The sequence below is a fragment of the Phocoena sinus genome, chromosome 5, assembly GCF_008692025.1.
Source record: "Phocoena sinus isolate mPhoSin1 chromosome 5, mPhoSin1.pri, whole genome shotgun sequence".
Lineage (NCBI taxonomy): Eukaryota > Metazoa > Chordata > Mammalia > Artiodactyla > Phocoenidae > Phocoena > Phocoena sinus.
Window position 1 is genome coordinate 7,533,601 of NC_045767.1, and position 16,775 is coordinate 7,550,375.

Consider the following 16,775-nt stretch of genomic DNA (forward strand, 5'->3'; position numbering starts at 1 on the left):
TGGCAATGAATGTGGTGGAGAGGAATACGAAGTTAGATGCTGACATGTTATAGATAATAGCAGGAAGAGGAATGTTGGGTGGTATAGCACAAGGACACATGTCTCAAGGTGCAGAATATCTACAAGATCTACAAGATTAGTGAGTATAGACTGGACCTTATACCAAGGATCAAACAGAACATCAAGCACAGCAAACAAAGGTGAAGTGCATATGGGGTGAGTGAATAGTCACCACTGGGTAGGGTTGCATATAAAGTAATTCTCATACTTCAGTTAAGGCATGAAACACTTAAGAACACAATGATAGTGAACAGTATATAACGTTTAGGTGAAGAGCAATAAGGTTACTGAATTAAAACTTATTGAGATGAAGTTGCAGTAGATGATAGATTGCAAGGGTAAGATATGGGGAGGGTATGGAATTTTGAGTGGGGAAAAGAGGACACTATATGGTTTTCAGGGAAGACATTTTTTGGATAGTGTGCATAAAATTTAAATAGAGGTTACCATCTGTTTCACATTCCATTCCATTCTGTGGTTCAAAATCCTACAGGGACAACAGGCTCACATCTCCTACCCACTCCCTTAACTCTGACAAAACATTGACTATAATGATCAGACTTGTTTTCCTTTCTTAAGCTAACAGAGGTGAGGATAATTATCAACATGGTAGCAATCCTTATCCACTGCCTACAAGCAGAATTCCTCCTCCATTATTTCAAAAATTATTATTTTATGAATACATCAGATACTATGCTTGGACACTATAAGACCGGAGCAAGTTAAAATACAGATGGAATCATTTGTGCATATTCATGATTTCTCATTACTGGAGGCTGCCTATCACTATATTTTCAAACACACCAGCTCGAAGCATTTGGTATCTCCATAAGTAGTGTTCATCATGAAAGCATTAACATTGTGTTAGAAGGTGAAGTAAGTGCAATAAATGCATCTGTTTTAACATTATGATCCTTCAATTTATGTTAATTTCAGAAGACATAAAACAGTATCTTATGTATCTGAAAAATCTGTATAAGGTTGTAATTTTAATTTATCAGTGTTTCTACATTAATTAAATATGCACATATTTTTAAAATAGAGATCAAATTATGAAAGTGATGAAGCTATTTACAATCTAATTAGCTCAAAATTGGATGAGTAATATAAATGCATAATTTATCTGGTTTGACTATGACAAACTTGAAAGGAAGATTATGGAATTAATAACAGAAAAAAAGTATCTAAAAAATCTTTGTAATTAAAGCAAGAAGAATTTCATGACATCTTTAAAATAATTCTTCCATACTTTATTTTCTGGAAAGTTTTCTGTCATATACTGGTGAACAAATACAGAGTGAAATGTGAAAATATTTTACTTCCTACAGAATTCCTAAAAAGACCCCTCTTGTTGCAAAATACTTACCAAGTAGATAAATAACAATTTTTATATAAACTCACTTGATGTATCTTTTGCTCACTCTCTCTCATTATCTTTTTCTTTCACTATGAACAGAGTAAGTTGTATATTTCATTGCCCTTTATCCCTAATACTTCAGTATGTATTTTTTAAGAATAAGGACATTCTTTTATATAACCACAGTACAATTATGAACATGTAATATTGATAAAATACTTTTATCTAAATTGCTCTGCATATTCCAGTTTGCTGATTGCTCCAATAATCTTCTGTAGCAAATTTTTTTTTCTCCAGTAAAGAATCCAGTGTAGCTGATGAAAGAAATGGCAAATGATACTAACAGATGGAAAGATATACCATGTTCTTGGATTGTAAGAACCAATATCATCAATATGACCACACTACCCAAGGCAATCTACAGATTAAATGCAATTCCTATCAAATTACCAATGGCTTTTTTTCACAGAACCAGAAGAAAAAAATTTTAAATTTGTATTGGGACACAAAAGACCCTGAATAGCCAAAGCAATTTTGAGAAAGAAAAATGGAGCTGGAGGAATCAGGCTCCCTGACTTCAGACTATAGTACGAAGCCATAGTAATTTAAATAGTATGGTACTGGCACAAAAGCAGAAATACAGATCAATGGAACATGATAGAAAGCATGGAAATAAACTCACACACCTATGTTCACCTAATCTATGACAAAGGAGGTGAGAATATACAATGGAGAATAGACAGCCTCTTACAATAAATGGTGCTGGGAAAACTGGACAACTATGTGTAAAAGAATGAAGTTAGAACATTCTCTAACACCATACACAAAAATAAACTCAAAATAGATTAAGAACCTAAATGTGAGACTGGACACTATAAAACTCTTAGTGGAAAACATAGTCAGAACACTCTGACATAAATTGCAGCAGTAACTTTTTGGATCCATCTCCTAGAGTAATGGAGATAAAAACAAAAATAAACAAATGGGACCTAATAAACTTAAAAGCTTTTTCACAGCAAATGAAACCATAAACAAAAAGACAACGTACAGAATGGGAGAAAATATTTGCAAACAATGTGACTGACAAGGGATTAATCTTCAAAATATACAAACAGTTCATACAGCTCAATATCAAGAAAACAGACAACCCAATCAAAAAATGGGCAGAAGATCTAAATAGACATTCCTCCAAAGAAGACATACAGATGGCCGAAAAGCACATGAAAAGATGTTCAACATCACTAATTACTAGAGAAATGCAAATCAAAACTACAATGAGGTATCATCTCACACTGGTCAGAATTGTCATCATCAAAAAGTCTACAAATAATAAATGCTGGAGAGGGTGTGGAGATAAAGGAACCCTCCTGCACTGTTGGTGGGAATGTAAACTGGTACAGCCATTATGGAGAACAATACGGAGGTTCCTTAAAAGATTAAAAATAGAGCTACCATATTCTCCTGAAACACCACCCCTGGAACTATATCCAGAGAAAACCATAATTCGAAAAGATACATGCACCCCAATGTTCATCGCAGCACTATTTACAATAGCCAAGACATGGAAGCAACCTAAATGTCCACTGACAGATAAATGGATGAAAAAGATGTGGTATAAATATATACACAATGAAATACTACTCAGCCTAAAGAAAGAAAGAAATAATGCATTTGCAGCAACTTGATGGACCTACAGATTATCAAACTAAGTGAAGTCAGAAGGAGAAAAACAAATATATGATATCACTTATATGTGGAATCTAAAATGTGATACAAATGAACTTATTTACAAAACAGAAACAGTCTTACAGTCTTAGAAAACAAAATTATGGCTACCAAAGGGGAAATGGGGGTGGGGGGAGGGATAAATTAGGAGGTTGGGATTAACATATACACATTACTATACTTAAAATAGATAACCATCAATGACCTATGGTATGGCACAGGGAACTATATTCAATATTTTTTAATAACCTGTAAGGGAAGAGAATCTGAAGGAAAAAAAATATAAACTGAATCGCTGTGCTGTATACTTGAAACTAACACATTATTGTAAAACAACTATACTTCAATAAAAAAAGTTTGTAACTATGTATGGTGACAGATGTTAACTAGACTCATTGTGGTGATCATTGTGCAATATATACAAATATCAAATAATTATCTTTTACACCTGAAACTAATATAATGTTACATGTCAATTATACCACAATAAAAATATAAAAACATAGTTTTACAGAAAAAATTTTTAAAAAACAATCCAGTCTAGGATCAGGTATTCTATTGAGTTGTCATTTCTCTTCAGTCTCCTTAGATCTGGAAAAAATTGTCAGCTTTACTTTGCACTTTATAAATTGATATTAATGAAAATTATCATCCCTCTGGTGTTGTTTTAAATTTATTTAAAAACAAAACTTTGAGTTTGTCTTGCTTCCTTATGATTAGATTCAGGTTTTATATTCCTAGCTTGAATATTCCATATTTTGTCCCTCTTAGTGTAGATATCACTTCTGGAGGCACCCAATGTCCATCTTCCCCTTATTAATAATATTAATGTTCATCATAATGTCAAGGTGTCTTCTGATATGTTCATTATAAACATGGTTCTCAGACTATGGGCCAATGCATCCTAGGGTCTCATGGTGAACACATGGGGTGACAAAGGATACTTTTAATTTTTTTAGGGAAACACAATGACATGTGCCATCTGCTAGTAACTGCATAAACTATTAGCTTTAGGTCAGCTTACATTTAGATTAAATCATCTTATGTTCTTTCAAAGATGTTATAACGGTGCAAACCTAGGTAGTTAGTGTTCACTGTGATGAAAACAAGACCACAAAAAAGCAATGTAGATACTCACAGTCTAATCTGATTCCAAATTTGAGAATTTGTTCAGTGCTCAAAAGGTAGACACATCCCATTAGGTTATTTAGGAATGAAAGAAAATGGTTGTTTCCTTCAACATATGTGTATTTTTTCCAAATGGTTAGTAAATCTTTGGATATAGCTATTAATAAGTTGCTTGAATTTCCTTAATAAATTTAACTGTTTGGTATTTCTTTTGGACCAGAATTATTAAAAATTACTCAAATATTATACAAAGTGTTGTAAGCTTCTCTGCTCTATGGTTACTACTCTTTTCCATTGTAATTAATAGCTAATCTATGCTGAGACACTAAGATACTCATTTTTATCTTCAATATTTAATCTACAGGGAGACACTTTAAGATCCTCAGCAACATGCACCAGTAATAATTACAACATGATTATTTATCTCCATTATTCCCTCCAAAATTAATGGTCCATACTTGGCCTTTTTACTGAATGAGTCTACTTTTTCTTCCCATCCATCCATCTAGCCAGCATTTATTATAGACATGGTCTCACTAATTACATCTTATTTCAAATTTTATAATTCATCACTCTCCTTAATTATTTTACTGATCAAACCGTCCCACATTTAGCCAGTGGAAGCCTATTCAGGTGGTACTTATGTCCTTGTGACATGCTTTTTTTTTTTTTTTAAGTGCTTCTTTACTTTCTGGCATGGCAAGGTGCTCTAGTCTCATCTTGTCCTTCCCTGAACCAACCATACATTTAGCTATTTCTCCAAGGAATCTAACTCATATACTTGCATATACATGCACACACATATTTTAGAAATCAGTCCATATCAGCACCTCCAATTCAACCTGGCCAACAACTTTCTTTCTTTATCCCTTTCAATATTTGAAATCTTTTCTTCCAAAGTGAGATCGCTGGCCCCCACCCAAAACATCAAAATATTTGCTCATTTTCTAAATGAGCAAATACTGTATTCATATTTCAAATAATCATTTCTATTTGGGTATCTTATTCATTTGAAATACATTTGGGTTAATTTGCTTCTGTTTGTTTTCATTTTTAGCTTTTCCTTCCTTGCATTCTTATTTCAAGGTAAAAAATATAAATAGCATTCACATGCTTGCAGAAGTCAAGGTCTTACAAAGATCATTTATAGAAAGTGTCACTTGCTCTTGTCCACTTTCCAACCTCACCTCTTATTGATGACCTGATTTTGGGGTGTGCTTTATATTTTTTGTGTTTCTTTTCACAGAGACAAGCAAAAATATGGTTATTGTTTACTGTCTCTACTTTCTTACACCAAATGTAGCATACTAAATATTCTATTTTGCAATTGCTTTATTTATTTTTTATACAACAGGTTCTTATTGGTTACCTATTTTATACATGTTAATGTATATATATCAATCCTAATCTCCCAGTTCATCCCACCACCATCACCCCCCACTCCAGCTTTCCCACTTTGCTGTCCACATGTTTGTTCTCTACATCTGTGTCTCTATTTCTGCCTTGCAGACCGGTTCACCTGCAGCATTTTTCTAGATTCCACATATATGTGTCAATATACGATATTTGTTTTTCTCGTTCTGAGTTACTTCACTCTGTATGACAGACTCTGGGCCCATCATGTCTCTACAAATGACCCAGCTTTGTTCCTTTTTATGGCAGAGTAATATTCCATTGTATATATGTACCACATCTTCTTTATCCATTCATCTGTCGATGGGCATTTAGGTTCCTTTCATGACCTGGCTATTGTAAATAGTGCTGCAATGAATATTGGGGTGTTTGTGTCTTTTTGAATTATGGTTTTCTCTGGGTATATGCCCAGGAGTGGGATTGTTGGATCATATGGTAATTCTACTTTTAGTTTTTTAAGGACCCTCCATACTGTTCTCCATAGTGGCTGTATCAATTTACATTCCCACCAGCAGTGCAAGAGGGTTCCCTTTTCTCCACTCCCTCTCCAGCATTTGCTGTTTGTAGATTTTCTGATGATGCCCATTCTAACTGATGTGAGGCGATACCTCATTGTAGTTTTGATTTGTATTTCTCTAATAATTAGTCATGTTGAGCAGCTTTTCATGTGTCTCTTGGCCATCTGTATGTCTTCTTTGCAGAAATATCTATTTAGGTCTTCTGCCCATATTGGGATTGGGTCTTATTTTTTAATATTGAGCTTCATGAGCTGTTTATTTTTTTATATTAACATATTTCCATACAAATAACCCAAAGAAAGTTTAGAATTAGTTGTTTTTCATTGTTTGTTTTTTACACTGCAGGTTCTTATTAGTCATCAATTTTTTTTTTTTTTTTTTTTTTTTTTGCGGTACGTGGGCCTCTCACTGTATGGCCTCTCCCGTTGCAGATCACAGGCTCCGGACGCACAGGCCTAGCGGCCATGGCTCACAGGCCCAGCCGCTCCACAGCACGTGGATCTTCCCAGACCGGGGCATGAACCTGTGTCCCCTGCATCGGCAGGCAGACTCTCAAACGCTGCGCCACCAGGGAAGCCCTATCATGATTTTTTTTTAAAAAAAATCATATAATTAAAATCAAAATAACAATCTTTGGTAGCTTAACTTCCCTGAGGATCTTAATGAGGTAAACTTGTGTATTTCATCCATGCCAAAGCAAGCACTGTGTTCTAACATCAAAGTCCTATATGAATAAGCAGGTGAAGTGTTGTGGTTGTAACTTTTCTTTTAATCACTCAAAAACTGGGAAAACCATCCGAGACAGCTGGCATTAATAGCACTTAATTTTCATTGCAGGGGCTATTTTCCCCTCCTTTGCTCTTTGTGCTATGATGAAAAGGAGACATGAGTTTTGAGTTCAATTTCTCTTTTAACTTTTTCACACCTCTGATAAAAGAAACACACATACTGCCCTTCCCTAGTAAATATCCATCTGGTTCTACATTATGTCTGTGTCTTCTTTATCTCCCCATGCCCTACTCCCCCCCATTCCTGTTTGGAAATGTATTTGGGGCTTAGAATTTATTACAAGTAATTTGTCTTCTTTTTCTCTCTTGCTCTCTCCCTCTCTTTCTCTTTCAGAGTTTATTCAAGTTGGAAGAGCCGAAACAACTAGCAACAATTAGTCTTCTACAGCAGCTGCTCCATCATTACAGAGCAATAACTCTTTCTTTTTGCCTATGGGATGATCCAAATGGTGCCCTTCACTCCATTATCTATGTTGGTTTATTTTATATTGGAGTATAGTTGATTACCAATGTTGTGCTAGTTTCAGGTGTACAGCAAAGTGACTCAGTTACACATATAGTTGTATCTATTCTTTTTCAAATTCTTTTCCCATTTAGTTTGTTACATAATATTGAGCAGAGTTTCCTGTGCCATATAGTAGGTCTGTGTTGGTTATCCATTTTAAATATAGCAGTGGTTACATGTCAATCCCAGACTCCCACCTACCTTCCCCCCTCCATAAATTTGTTCTCTAAGTCTACGAGTCTGTTTCTGTTCTGTAAATAAGTTCATTTGTGCCTTTTTTTTTAAAAAAAAGATTCCACATAACATTTTTTTTTTTTTTGCGGTACGCTGGCGTCTCACTGCCGTGGCCTCTCCCGTTGCGGAGTACAGGCTCTGGACGCTCAGGCTCAGCGGCCATGGCTCACGGGCCCAGCCACTCTGCAGCATGTGGGATCATCCCGGACCGGGGCACGAACCCGTGTCCCCTGCATGGGCAGGCGGACTCTCAACCACTGCGCCACCAGGGAAGCCCCACATAACATTCTTAATTGAAATGATTATATTGTTCTTCCCTGATCTAAGTGTTTCTGTGTATAACAACCTTTTTTTTTTGCTGTATTTATGGTAGAGTAATTCAGGATTTAAAGAAGTGGTATTTATTATTATTTTGAACTTTTGAAAGATATTTGACACGTGGAACCATTGTAATTTCTGCATCATCACACCTCCTTACCCTCAGTAGTTCCAAAAATGCAACTTTTCTTCATATATATGGTTGTAAGGCACTCATTAATTTACTCACTCGACAGCAACTATGTGCCAGGTTCTATTCTAGGTACTGAGATTTCAACATTAAAAAAGATGAAGCTCTGTGTTAAAGGAAGTTGCATTCTTATGGAGTTGAAAAAGATTAACCAAGTTAAACAACCAGTTAGATTTCAGTAGTAAATCCTACAAATAAAATAGCACTTATTAAAAAATAAAAATGACCTAAATAATGAGGGTTATTACATAGTGTCTTTGGGAAAACTCTTTTCTGTGAAGGTGACAGTTGAATCATACAGTCAAAGGAAGAAGTTTAGCATGTTTAATTTGAAGAAAAGTGTTTAAAAAAAAAAGTCCAAATCTTTTAACATATGAAGGAGCTCAGCAGGTTCAAAGAAAAGGAAGACTAGTGTGGTTAAAGCACAAGATAAAAATAATAGTGTAATGGGCTTCCCTGGTGGTGCAGTGGTTGAGAGTCTGCCTGTCGATGCAGGGGACACGGGTTCTTGCCCCGGTCCGGGAAGATCCCACGTGCCGTGAAGCGGCTGGGCCCGTGAGCCATGGCCGCTGAGTCTGTGTGTCCGGAGCCTGGGCTCCGCAACGGGAGAGGCCACAACAGTGAAAGGCCCGCGTACCGCAAAAAAAAAAAAAAAAAAAAAAAAAAAAGTGTAATAAGCGTAGAATAGTCAATGGTCAGATGCTATAGACCTTGCAATGGGGTACATGGGGGTTTCCACTAGGAAATAATAAACCAGTAAGTTTACAGAAAAGTTAACATAACCTTAGCACCCTGTCCCTACGCTGGTGACAACTTCATGTATGTTACACAGCTTAAAACATCCTGAATACGCTTCTAAAACCTCTGACTGATCCTCAGAAAAGGTCTCAGAATAGCTGTTTTTCTTGTTTTTTGGAAGGTATAGCTATGCGGACTTGTAACTTTATGGACCTTTACCTATAACCTGAGAGCATGAATCTGTAGACTACTTTCTTATATTAGGACTCTTTCTTTTCCCTTTGTAAACACATTCCAGCACTTGTAAAGAGCTGGGAGTATTTGCTCAGTGCAGCCTTCTGCAAGTACACTGGTACATGGTACCCCACGTACCATGGTGACTGTTGGGGTAGCTATCAGGTTCGTGGAGGGGCATTAGGAATAGTAACCAAATGTTGCTATAGATACAATGAAACAGAAAAATAATAGAGCAAATCTTGCCCATCAAATACAGTCTATAATACATTTATGAATATTCAAATATGCCAAAACCTGGCCACATTATTGTCTGGTGGAATAAATAGGTGAGAACCTTAATATCTTGAAAACCTCACTACATCAAGTAGGCTTGTCGGAGTGTCTTACTTACAGCTCCTCTGGAAAAGTAATTCTGTATCTACAGATGCCAAAAGTAAATACAGTTGGCCCTTGAACAATGCAGTTTGAACTGCATGGGGTATTTTTCGATAGTAAATGCTATTGAAAACTACATGCTATAGAACTACATGGTCCATGGTTGAATCCACAGATGTGGAGGAACTGAGCCTATCGAGGGCCAACTTAAGTTATATGTGGATTAACCACCACCCACATTGTTCAAGGGTCAGCTGTACATGAAATGAAAATATCGGTAACCTCAGCTTGTTATTTTCTAAGTAATTATACACACATTAATATATAACTATATATAATATTAATATGTTATAAATTAATAATAATATTAATCAGGCCAAACTGTTTTATGTTCAAAAGAAGTTTTAGAATCCATTTCCTGTAACGATGAACAGGACAACTTTGATTTGTGCCTATATTAAGCCTTTAGGATTCCTTAAGACAGAATTTCAGTGAGCAGCTTGTAAAGACTTATAACATTTATGTAATAAATGAAATCAAGTTATGGTATTGGGTGGAAACATCTTTTAAGCAGTGATAACATTACTGATGACAAAATAGGATTTATTGTAATCTATTATGTATATGATACTACTAATATGTATGTCATTGTTTCAATAAGCAACAATAAAACTTAGTTATAGCTCTCTAAAAACTTCAAAGAAAAACAAAGTTGCAGATGATTCATTAAAACTCTAAAAAGGCAAGGATACTTCAGAATAAACTTTTCAAAGCGAAAAATACAATGCAAAAAAAGAACATCACTCTCTCCACGGTGAAACATGGGGAATGTTACTTATTTAGAGGCAAACTGAAAAACCAAAATATTTATACCAGCACTTGTTACATGTTGTTAAAAGTTCCAGGTAAAGTATGGTTGTGTATATTCAGGTGTTATTCCACTGAGGGTTTGGCTGATACGGTGATTAATCAAGAAAGGCTTTACAAAGTCGGTGGTCACTGAGTTGCTTTTTAACACCAGGTACGTTTTAGACCTACACAGATTTGAGAGAGGACATTTCTGTGGAGGGTATAGTAGGAGCAAAGTCATGGAAACAGCAACTTGACAGCATATACAGAGAAAAGTAGAGCAATTCAGTTCACCAGTTTATGACACACTTAAGAGTGTGGGAGGAGCATAGATTAGAAAAAATATGTAAGAATCATATGTTGAAGACTGCAAAATAAAATTGTTCCTTATTTCCTCACTCACTCCTTATCTCCTATCTCCATTCATTCCTCCTTCTCTCCTTTCTACTCTAATATTTCCCACATATCTGATTATTTAAAAGATTATCACAGTATTCCATAATAGGTAGAACGATTAACGATGTTGTTTTCCTGTAATTAGAGTTCTTTCTTAATTGCCTTATAAGCATTTCCATATAAGTGCTTATGAGTGCACTTGCCAGGGTAAACAAATAAGTTCATAGGTTTATTTTATACTCCTGTGGATTCAGCAGAGACTTAAATCAAATTAAGGATGATCTATATTGCCAGGCACCCATGCTCCAATCTGAAATTAATCAGAGGTTCTTTGTATCAGGGGAATCCAAGGCACAAGGGCTATATTTATGCTAATTTTTGTTAATATGGCTGGAAGGCATCAGAGTATAGTGGAACACAGGGCAGCCTGGGATGCCTAAGAATAGAATTCATTTCTCAGCTTTACCAAAGGCAACATTCATACTATATAATACTAAAAAATTACTTTTGTCCCTTAATGCATTGTGAACATCTCTGTGGGTCAGCAATTATATTTAACTTGTTCATTCTAAACTTTGGATTTAATTGTGTACTGACACAGCGGATACAAAACATATTTTCCGTTGTCTACCTGTGTATACTTAAGCTGATTTTAATGTTATATACTATTAAAAATCATGTAATGAGCATCTGTTGATGTGCTGCCTTGAACACATATCTGAATATATATGTATGTACATTTAAATTTGTTATTGACAAATTATCTTGAAATAAGTTGTATCAGTTTATTACCCTCACAAAGACCTGGGAAGTTGTACACTGTTAATTTTCCTTCTATTTTGATTACGCTTCCATGGTCCCCTGTCAAATATCTACCTTGGGTCATTTATTGAAGAAGGATGGCTAGAGCAAGACTACCTGTAATCTAACTGATAGACCCACTGGAATCTATAAGATAAATGTATACTTTTGGTGTGGGTGCATATGTTTTATAATTCCAACAGTAAGTGTTTGTGTATAGCATCATATTCGTTTTCCATAAGCTGTTAAAATATCCTACTATATCTGGGCACTGAAGCCATGTCTAATTTAATGAATATTGATATTATTATGAGAAGTATGTTTTGAACAAAGGTGTCTATTATGTGTCTATTTTGTAGTGTGTATATTTTAGAACACACAATAAAACTTCAAGAATAACATTCAGCCATAAAAAAGAATGAAATCTTGTCATTTGTGACAACAGGAAATCTAAAAATAAAACTAAACAGAAAAACCTCACACACACCCCTCCCCAAGCCAAAAAAACTACACACAAGCTCATAGATACAGAGAACAGGTTGATAGGTGATAGAGGAGGCATGAGTTAAGGGGTAGGCAAAACAGGTGAAGGTAGTCAAAGGTACAGACTTCCAGTTAGTGTAAATAAATCATGGGGATGTAATATACAGCATGGCGACTATAGTTAATACTATATTATATATCTGAAAGTTACTAAGAGTAAATCTTAGAAGTTCTCATCACAAAAAAATTCTGTAACTAGGTATGGTGATGGATGTTAACTAGGCTTATTGTGGTGATCATTTTTCAATATATACAAATATAGAATCATTTTGTTGTACATCTGAAACTAAAAGTTGTAAGTCAATACCTCAATAAAAATAGTAAAGACCATTATTATTTTAAATACAATTCCTGCACAAATCAAATCTATTCAAATAATATTTCTGATCCATTTTTCTAGGTAATTGACAACATATATGTTGTATTTTATTATCACAATGAATCTATAAGCTAATACAAAACTGCTCTGTGAAGGGAATAAGCATATCTTATCATTCAGTACAAAAGTATGTCCCAGTCAGAAAGACCAGCATTACTATCCACCAATTCACTTAAGTCAAAGACATGAACTACACATTTTCGGCCTCTCCCATTTACCCAGAGCTGATAACGAGCCAGGATACAGTAGTACTCTAAAGCTGCTCCTGTCTGTTCTTATTGATTCGACATTCAATCTGATTGATTGGTACGTGTGCTGTGTTGGTTTTTAAATACTATGAATATTATACCTAGTTACATTTCACTCCATATCTAATCAGTCTCCAAGACTTACAATTTCCACCTCATAAGCCTTCTTGCAATATGTCTGTTTCTCTCCATCTTCACATAAATATGGATGTAAATATTCTAAAGAAGGACAATATTCTATGAATACTAAAATAAACTCCAAACTACTAAATCAAAGCTCTTTCAAAGATTTGAAGGCTTCAACAGTTCTTAAGGCAAAGTCCAAACCCATTTACATTGCACAAAGCATTTTTTTTTTTCCTTATATGGTGACGTGGAGCAAATGTACCTAAGTTCAAATCTTGGCTCCAAGATTTCTAAATTTTTGGTTTGGGGCAAAAGATTTAATAGCTCTTTAAGTTTCCATCCATGAAATAGGTATTATTATACTATTGCATAGAGATTGGAAAAATTCTGGCACATATCAGTTTTTCAATAGAAGTTAGCCTTTCTCTATAACCTCTATCACCATCAGTCATCATACAATTGTACTTTCATCTGGTGCTAATCTACAAATTGAAATGTAGATACCAATATCGATATTTAAACAATCAGGTAATCTCTCACTCTACTTTTAAGTGTCCCTCCCTTGGAGCTCTTACTTTACCACAGGAGGGCACTTGAGGTGAAAATCCAGTTAATTTGCAACTCTGCCCCTGTCATGATACGTTTTGTGCCTGATTCTCAACATAGTCTGCCATATAGTTGTAGGAAATGAACATGTCTGACATATAAGCCCTCCTGCCCTCACAGTACGCTGTATAAGATAATTGGCTAACTTGAGCATGTAATTCTCTATTTGACTTCTAACTTAGATTAGTCAGATATACACAATCCTTAAATATTACCCTCATGCCATTCAAGTGCTAGAACTTCTGCATAAGCCAATGTTTCCCTTTCAATCTGTGGCTCATTCTAATCCATTGCAAGAGATGCTACAGCACTGTAGGAGTTTTCACCACTTCGCTGACAATCAGCTCTTGCTTCAATCTGATTAGTAAAGATCTAGTGTGAGATTCACTTTTTAAAGAGTCTCCTTTCTATGTTCATGCCTTTTTAAAATAATAGTTTCATTTCTGTTTTGTAGATGTAGAAAATTGAGCACCGAAATGGCACTATCTGGTTAGTTTATAAAGTTGCAGAGCCTGAAATAGGATGCAGTCTCCCTGGTACTGGTACTGGTTTTCAGTTTCCCTACCTTGGAGGCTAGAGTGTATAACTTCCAGAGAACAGGTGTAGCAAATAGACATCCAGACACAGGTGCGAGGGCTTGTTCACGTGCTCTTCATTATATATACCTTCATTTGAAGGATTTATAGGAGAGGAAATATATAGTGTTGAGATCATATTCAGAACATAATGTAGGGTGAAAATAAAAAGTGGTAACTTCAGTAAGGTTTGGATTAACGTGAGCATCTCAGAAATTTGGGAAAGATAGGCCTGATGAAGAAATATAATGAATATACTGTTAAAGGAGAATGAGTGCAAAAGTCCATATTATTGGGTGAATGATATCTTGTGAGCATCTTATTGGTTGTGTCTTGTGGCTGAGAGTAAAACAGAAGGTGAAGTTTGCCTGTGTACTTATAAAATTCTCAGTACACACATTCTACACGCTTTTTCTCTAAGGCTACAGAGAATACAAATATTATTGATGAGTCCTTAAAATCATAAGAAATAGGGGAAAAGATAAAAGAATAGAACCACTTAACGGTCAGCCAAAATACTGTCTTTATACAGACTTTTTTGGGAACACTTTAAGAGCAGTTTTAGGTTTACAAAAAAAAAAAAAATTAAGAGGAAGGTATAAAGATTTCCCATACACTGCCAGCCCCCCACAAATTGATGCTAGCTTGTTGACAGATTTGGTGGTGGAAGGATAGATGATTAGATGATCACTGAGTTCTTGTTTATATATTCTTAGTTAATTGAGGCAAAAACATCAGGTAAGAGTGAGGAGAGTTCACATTGTGTTGGAGTGTTGAAGATAGAGACGTACAACAGTCACTTGGGACAGTGGGAAAGTGAAGATGCCAGTAAATGAAACAGTCTTGCCAAGAATATATTTAAGATTAGTCAATAGATATCTCAGATTCCATGTTTTAAAATGTGATCGATCAGTGCCATCATCTTCAGAACCAGATTTTCTGCACATGCACCAGAAATATTTGTAAGCAATTCATGAAATCATGAAAATGTGGGTATGTGTGAAAGGGCATGGGGGGGGAGAGGGTGGGCGGGGAGAGAGGGAAAGAGGGAGGGAGGGAGAGAGACAGAGAGAGAATAAGGATACTTACTAATCTTGAGGGTATTTTGAAATATAAGATATCCCCGAGTGGTAGAATTAGAAGCCTTACTTTCTTCTTTATCTACTTTTGGATTCCTTCAATATTTGAAAATGAGAAGTACTTTATAATAAAAATGGGTGAGAGAGAGATTTCTCAATGATTCTGTGCATTCTTTTGTAGCAGTATCATACTCGTTTCCCTTCATGAGACGCAAGTTGTGCTGTCAAATTATTTCAAGTTTTCAACAGCAATGGGATGAAGTCGAATCTACTATAGTAAAAGTGTTCAGTCACTTGCTCATCTGGACTTAACAATTTCATCATGCTACCTTTTTGTAGTTGTTTTTAGCTTAAGGCATGGGTTTATGGTGACTCTACTCCAAAGCCAGAATAGTAACTAATTTTATATAGATGTAGATTCTTTTCCACACTCTTTCCTACTTCACCTCCATATAGAATAAGCTCATATTGATTTATAATATTTAATTTTTTACATTAAGAACATATTTTAAGAAATCAACAAGAACCAAAGATCTCTTTTAAAGAGATTTGTTTGAATAAAGATTATTGAGTAAGAGTTTGAACAGGGGAATACAAGAAAATGTGATATATTTTAGTAACTAGGAGTTTAATGCCCCAATCTCTACTATTTGTCTGTTTCTTTTTCCTCCACTGTACTACTCACCTCACTTTAAAACATCCTGAACTAATTTAGAGAGCACAATCTTATTGTTTAGATATTAAATATATGAAGCATATTTTCATTACCATTACTACCAAAATCTAGAAGAAATTAAAAATCTGCACTCAATTGCATTTGGTAGATAACAGTTCAAAGTGGCAAAGAATTAATGAGGAAGTTTCTTTGAAGGCGAATATATATATATATATATTTTTAACATCTTTATTTGGGTATAATTGCTTTGCAATGGTGTGTTAGTTTCTGCTTTACAACAAAGTGAATCAGTTATACATACACATATGTTCCCATATCTCCTCCCTCTTGCGTCTCCCTCCCTCCCACCCCTCCAGGTGGTCACAAAGCACCGAGCTGATATTTAAATAAGGAGGTAAGGGAGATAGATGTCTTGCTGTTATTTAAAACATTGTTAGTTGGTTCTATCAGGTCATTAAAATATACTTCACTGAAGTTGAAAGTTCTTTTTAAAAGCATTATTTTAACATGCTAAAATTATCTCTTTATAAACTTGTACAATGATCTTTGTCTGTATGTCAGCATAAATGACAAAGTCAAGTGACTAATGTAAGAAAAAGTCTCTATTGATTGGTATCCAGGACAGCCAGACTATTATTGGAATCTATATAAATCATCTCCTCCTAAACTAATGTATGTCTTGGAGCTATAGTCAACTTGATAAAAGCTAATTTGGAGAAAAGGCATTTGCTATGTGTCCTTGACGGTATAACTGTTAGTCTATTCATCACAAAATAATAACGACAGTGTTTTGAATATGTAAAAATCCATGAATAATGAATTTTGGCCTTAGCTTTTCATAGTCTCTTAAAAATAGGAACATGTAATTTCTTTTTCCTGATCTTATTTGGGGACTTTTCCTTACGGAGTGC